Source organism: Ruditapes philippinarum, unplaced genomic scaffold, assembly GCF_026571515.1.
Source record: "Ruditapes philippinarum isolate M1 unplaced genomic scaffold, ASM2657151v2 ctg3714_1_1_1_1, whole genome shotgun sequence".
Taxonomy (NCBI): domain Eukaryota; kingdom Metazoa; phylum Mollusca; class Bivalvia; order Venerida; family Veneridae; genus Ruditapes; species Ruditapes philippinarum.
In genome coordinates, this window is record NW_026862021.1 from 21,825 (window position 1) to 28,847 (window position 7,023).

Sequence of the window (7,023 nt, forward strand, 5' to 3'; positions counted from 1 at the left end):
TTTTTTATGGCCTTAAGGAAATGTTTACTGTTTTTCCTTATCACACCACATTTTAATTACTAGTATTGCAATAAATACAAAAAATGTACTGAATTTCTTAAAGCCTATACTGTTTTTCATTTTTGTGAACCTATGTCAAAAATTTGTTTGTGCCCTCGTTACAGGAAGAATAACGATATCAAGGGGCAGGACGTGAAGTGGTTGCACACTTGGTTCAAGCGAGCCAATTGGTTGCAAACTTGACAAAATGGCGAACACGGCGTGATTTTTTAAAACGGGTGAACGATTTTTTGCAAGGCAAGTGGGTTTCTATGTTCTTTTGAAGTTCATTAGTATGTTTATTCCATAATGCAATATATATGCCACACTCGGTTAAAGGTTTCAGCACCCTAGATTCTGTTTTGACGAAGTTATTGAAGATATAAACTGATCATGTAGATATTTTGAAATTTGACAAGTGACTGTTCTGGTCGGTTTTTCTCCTAATTTATTCGAATTTGTAAGTTTTGAACTGCATTTAACAATTACAAAATATGTTTCTGTCATTGCTGTACAGATGGTTTAGTTCGCAAGTCCGAAGATAACGTTCAATACACAAAAATATCTTGTTCAAGCACATTTTAGTTGCAGACTTATACTTCAATCATTTTTGGTTGCAAACTTATTCTTATTCTATTTAAAAATCTTTGCATAAGGACTGAGACGGTTATATTTATTAAGTTGCAATTATTGACATTTATGTACTGTTACTTGTTTTTGACATACATGTTATTTATACTTTCTTTCTTTTACAAGAAAAAATTATGCACTTTATGTTTCAAATTACATGATTCTCAGTTCAATACTATAATAATTAGTAAAAACACGCAAACAAAATAATAGCATATAGAAAAATATTTATTGATACTTCAATTCTAAAATATGTCATCATATGTAAAATGCAAATGAAAACTACATACAAAAAAACGTTTGTGAGAGTACTGCTGTATGTAAGTGAATTATTTTCATCATAAACATAGGGACATGTGTACACATACGATTTTACTCGGTAAAATTTCCAAAATTTATCAAAACCACAAGAAATGTTAATTTGTTTGTTTCGTATGTAAAGATGCAGCAGTTGCTTTAGACATAAAGTATGTAAATGTACTTAAAATATTTTTACAAACCAAAAGTTAAAATGACATGCTTGTTTACAATATTTCGGATTTGATGTACATCATATGTCAATTGGTATTCTAAAGGTGGTTTTGATTATTAGATCATATTATAAATGATATACGATTGGTTTTTTACATTGACTGATACGTGACAAAACTACTTAAAGTCTTTGTTCGAGTTAGGGAATTTGGAAGATGTTTCGATTGGTCAATAATAATTAAGGAACAATTTAAAGAAACATGTGAATAATGCGCTTGTGTCAATGTTAATATAGTTTTTAACTACTATACAATCAAATTTATTTCAGATCTCGAAAAAGTACAACAATCAAAGCTGTTTGTTGCTATTTTTTTCTTCTTTTCCTTTAAAGTTAGTCATGCCAAGATATAAAAAAAAGTCCTTTGTAAAAAGAAAAGAAGTATATCGATGAGAAAAAAATGATGAAGATAAACACAACTGCATGAACTTCAATTTATCACATTGTGTTTAATATCTATTTGAAAGACCCCGTGTTAGGATATATCTGCACGCATGAACAATTTGTATATATATTTCTTATTAGATGAACGGGTATAATTGCCTTAATATTGCTATTTATTAAAACAAATGATTTGTTATTTCTCACTAAAAATATGCATGCCACATTATTGACACAAAAGTTTGCAACCAAAAATGCTTGAAGTATAAGTCTGCAACCAAAATGTGCTTGAACAAGATATTTTTGTGTATTGAACGTTATCTTCGGTCTTGCGAACTAAACCATTTGTAAAGCATTGACAGAAACATATTTTGTTATTGTTAAATGCAGTTCAAAACTTACAAATTCGAATAAATTAGGAGAAAAACCGACCAGAACAGTCACTTGTCAAATTTCAAAATATCTACATGATCAGTTTATATCTTCAATAACTTCGTCAAAACAGAATCTAGGATGCTGAAACCTTTAACCGAGTGTGGCATATATATTGCATTATGGAATAGACATACTAATGAACTTCAAAATAACAAAGAAACCCACTTGCCTTGCAAAAATTCGTTCACCCGTTTCAAAAAATCACGCCGTGTTCGCCATTTTGTCAAGTTTGCAACCAATTGGCTCGCTTGAACCAAGTGTGCAACCACTTCACGTCCTGCCCCTTGGATATGGTCGAGCATTAAGGAAGTAAAATGACTCCTCGTTTTGAGCAACGCCTCTCTAAATTTTAGAGCCACCTGTAGATTAATATGAAAGCGAGGAATTTGTTGCTAACACTGTCACAACACTTGAAACAATAGACGTTAAAATTAAATGTATACTTGTAAACAGTAAACTTGTAAATATTTACGAAAACTTTTATAAATTGGTTATGACTCTTATTTGATGAAATTTAAATTACCTTTTTCATACTGTTTCCATCACAATCAGATACTTATATTACATTAAATATAGCTCAATGTCACTATTTGTCACTCAGTGCGTAGTCAAGTTCTAGTCAAGTTCGATCACAACACGGAAATTCAATCGCAACTTTTTTATTTCGGCCCTTTCCGTCAATCTTCGGATTATTTATATTTAATGAGGTATCCCGACAACCCCGGGTTTTGTTCGCCAATAGAGTCACAGACACCGGAATAAGGAGAAGCAGTCCAACATTAGCGTCGATTCACATCCCATACATAAAATGAGCCTCGTCACGACAAAACCAACATAATGAGTTTGCGACCAGCATGGATCCAGACCAGCCTGCTCATCTGCGCAGTCTGATCAGGATCCATGCTGTTCTCTTACCAACTCTATTACAAGTATAGAAACTGATATCGAACAGCAGGCTGGTCTGGATCCATGCTGGTTGTATACCAATTATGTTGGTTTTCTCATGACGCGGCTCAAATATTTAACTATATAACATGATATACGTAATTTTTTATATTGATATATACATTGCAATTATTAGCTGCTCTTTATCAAGATCTTTAACAAGGAAATGAGAAGCTTGACGCTTTATATCATCTTTGCACGGAATTGTTTTGCTAATTCTGTCGTTGAGTTTTTGTTAAACTGATAATTAGCCGCAAAAAGATTTAACAAATGGAAACATCTCGTGCAGTCACCACTTATGCAAGAAGAAAAAGTCAAGAATAATCAGGGGAAAAAACACTAACACGAAGAAATAAAGGAATGTTGCTGGGAGAAAACCGAGGAAGTGAGGGCAGGGCTTTGTTGAATTTTATGTTAAAGTAGTGATGCAGAATGTTTGGGTACGTTACTTTATATTTTCAAATCAGACAACGAATGCTTTTCCCCGTTGGTGGGAAATGCTCATTTAAATCAAAACCAAAGCCCGGCATAACCTAGCTAAAGATACTTCAGCGAACAGGTTTTATAGTATTGCTAGACCTGTTCGCTGAAGCCAACCCCGTATCGAAAGTCAACCAGAACCGTGACATTTTTATGTCATGCTGTAATTCAATAAATGTGCGTGATCTGGACAAAAGCTATTTTAATACAGGTGGTTAGATATATTTGGGACCCTTCAGTCTATATTTTTTAACACAGAAAGTTAGATTGATGAAATATTGCCTCAAAGTTTATCAGCGGGTTCACATTTCATAAAATTCGCCGCCATAGCTGCCCTAATTATCACGTGACCATCGAGAATTTAGGTTCGGATATCCTTTGCATGACATTTGGTGACACGTGACCCAAATGCTATTTTTAATTGAAAACATGGCTTTGCAATTATGAATAACGGTGTATTTATTCAATAACAGACATTGTACCAAAAAACATGTTGGATTTATATTGTTTTAAGTGATGATTCATGAATTATATGTTTGTTTTTATATAAAATCATACACTTACTAAAAATAATGTACGGTCCGTTACTAAAAATAGATGCTAGAATTTCCAAAACATGAAGTCCGCGAGATCCCATTTGAAAGCAGACTCCATATTGGTATACATTCTCTACATATTTCTCTAAAAACATTTGGGTACACAATGTCATTGAAGTTTCATTTAAAAACAAAACATGAATTGGTTCAAAATTGATTTGTTTATCAATTGGTATTTTTATTTGACCCAAATTTGATTAATAAGGGTGATTTAAAGAGGTTTTTATGTACCGCGCACGAACTGTCAAATTCTGGTAGCCTTTGCAAATAGGGTTGACCCATAACTTTACTGTTGCAACGTCAAAATAAAAGCGACATATAAAGTTATGGAAGCCAGAACTAGGCATAACCAAGAGCTTTCAATGGTCTGCGCGCGGATGACGTATGCTGTTGAGATAAATGCCGCCCAAGGCCGTGATATTTCCCTCACGGTATATATTCTCATACATTGTTTTATTGCATGATATTTAGAAAAAAAAAGGAAATGAGAATTTTGATTACATGTGAAATGTTATTTGCTCTTCGCTTAATAAATCGTATTCTCCATTCGGAGCCTCAGTTACCTTTTATGGTAAATGTAAATGACCGAGTTTTGTTTTTGTTACGGCTCTATAATTATATGTGTGTATTTATATCATAAATTTATCTGATCCGATTTGTCTTAAGATAGTTCAGTCTTGAGCAGGGTTAATTAGAATTTTAATGTAAGTTTTAAGATGGATTTATATTTTGGATTTATATCTTCGTCATTTGTGACGTCACCTGTATGTAAATCCAACATGTTTCTAATTTCAACCAGAACTCAAAGTTTATTGAACTAGCTTCCAATCAAAATTCACAAGTCTAATTAACTAAATAACCAGTCCTGTCAGTTATTCCAACTAAATTGCAATCTGTCTTTAACATGTCTCAAACCAAAACAATGCAAATCAGTGCAAAGTTCGAATCCTGAACTGAATGGATTAATAGAGAGAAAAAAACGCTTGGGTTAACTGATGTTTTTATTGACGAAACAAAATATTGTACACGGAACACATGTGTCATTCATTCATACATTCGTTCGTTCGTTCTTTCGTTCATTTGTTAGTTTGTCCATCTGTCCGTCCGTGTATCCATCAATCCAGCAACTATAATCACTGACAACATAGAATATAAACAATATAACTTATTTCTTGAAAACACTCAATTACAAACATTTTTATTGTTTAGAATAATAGCTGAGCAAATATCTATATAAAAGAGCGTGTATCTAACATGTATCTACATATTGCATACAACCTTTAAAACCAGCTGAATTTGTGTAATGGGTTTGCCCTGCTTTGAATTTGGAACAGTCCAATCTAATTTCAAGGGATTTCAGTGACAAGAAACAAAAATTGAGCAACCTGATCGTGCTGGCCCCTTGCTCAGTTAAAAGTAATTGTTTAGAAATTCTAAAAAAAAAAACAAGATGATTTATATTTTAAATTTTTATTTTAAATTAATTGAGCCCATTAAAAAGGGAATTATAATGTTAAGCAAATCTACTGTGAAAATTGAATTTGTTTTAAATTTCGATAAGTTTTATATGTTTACGACAAGTTATAAAACTAATGTTTTAGTAATTTAATGTTGAGAGACTGTTCTTATCAATATAAACGAATATTAATAAAATTCGTTGTCGTAAAAATGTCTTAGGTTACCTTTTATTTACAATCATTTAAACAACGCATTACTGTTTTTGTTCCAGGAAAATAACCCTTAAAACAACAACAACAAATTAAATAAATAAATCTCCATAAATGATATACAAAAGAGACAAATAAAACATCTGTTAAACAAAAAGAAATTATAAAATTCACAAATCTATACTTTTCGCTGGATAATTACAGTATCTCGTAATTTCCCGGCCATTTCCGTAGTACTTTGGCTGAGTTATAAAGAATGCCTTGGAAATTTGATTCCATATAAATCTATGCATCAAAGCTTAAAGGTGAAAGGGTCAAAATTTCGGTTTAAATGCCTCCGTACTACACCATTAACCTCTGTTGTACAGCAATTTATATTTGCGAGACTTATATTTCATGTTCTTCATATACTTTTTATTTTGATACAAAGTCTTAAATAATTCCAAAGTATCTGTTTCGGTGTCATTTTTCAATAGCGTTATCTGAATCTTGAGTCTCTATAAAACAACATATTGCCGCAAATGAAAAAAACAGACGCTATTAAAAACGTCTGCATCTTTAAATGAATTATTTCTTAGAATTTCCTGTTTTAGCTTTAGATGTGATTTTTTAAAAGAGATGTGTCGACAAAGAAAGTTCCAGGATACTCAAGTGTTGTTTGCCCAGTGACAAAACTCGGAATGATTGGGTTCTGAGTGATTTGAATTACTTGAAATCACAATTCCTTTATCTAATGTGAAAAAAAAAAATATTTCTAAATAATACAGCAGCTGTGTGTGGGTTCTTTTGTTGTTGTTGTTGTTGTTTTTTTTTTTTAAATAAAACTGCACGTTTGTAACGGCGCTTTTCATTGAATAACTGTGACGTATGTATACATTTTGTCAATTTATGAAGTAATTTCTTTTTATTTCTCTGTAATAAAGAAAGAATGCTGTATTATTAATTCTTTATAAAGATTCTTGAAAGGTAATATGACCGTATATAAATTGTTTTTGGCAATATAAACCTTACCATTCTGTTTGGGTTAGGTATGTTTTTATGTATTTTATGTTTAATGAGGGCCCTTCATCTCGTTCGGGCAAAAAAGCAGCTTTCGCTGCCGAGTACGGATCCCGGACATGTTCCTAATCATCCCCTTAAAGGGTAGATTTTGAAGCACAAAGTGCTGAAAGTTTAGTCCTTTGCAATGTCTTCCATAAGTCAAAGATACGAAATGTGTGCCAAAAGTAGGTCACTGTACGGCGGCCAATAAGAACCTAAATGTACAGTAACCTGAGGTAATATGCCCTGAGAAGGTCTGTTGGTACCAAGCAAAGGGCCT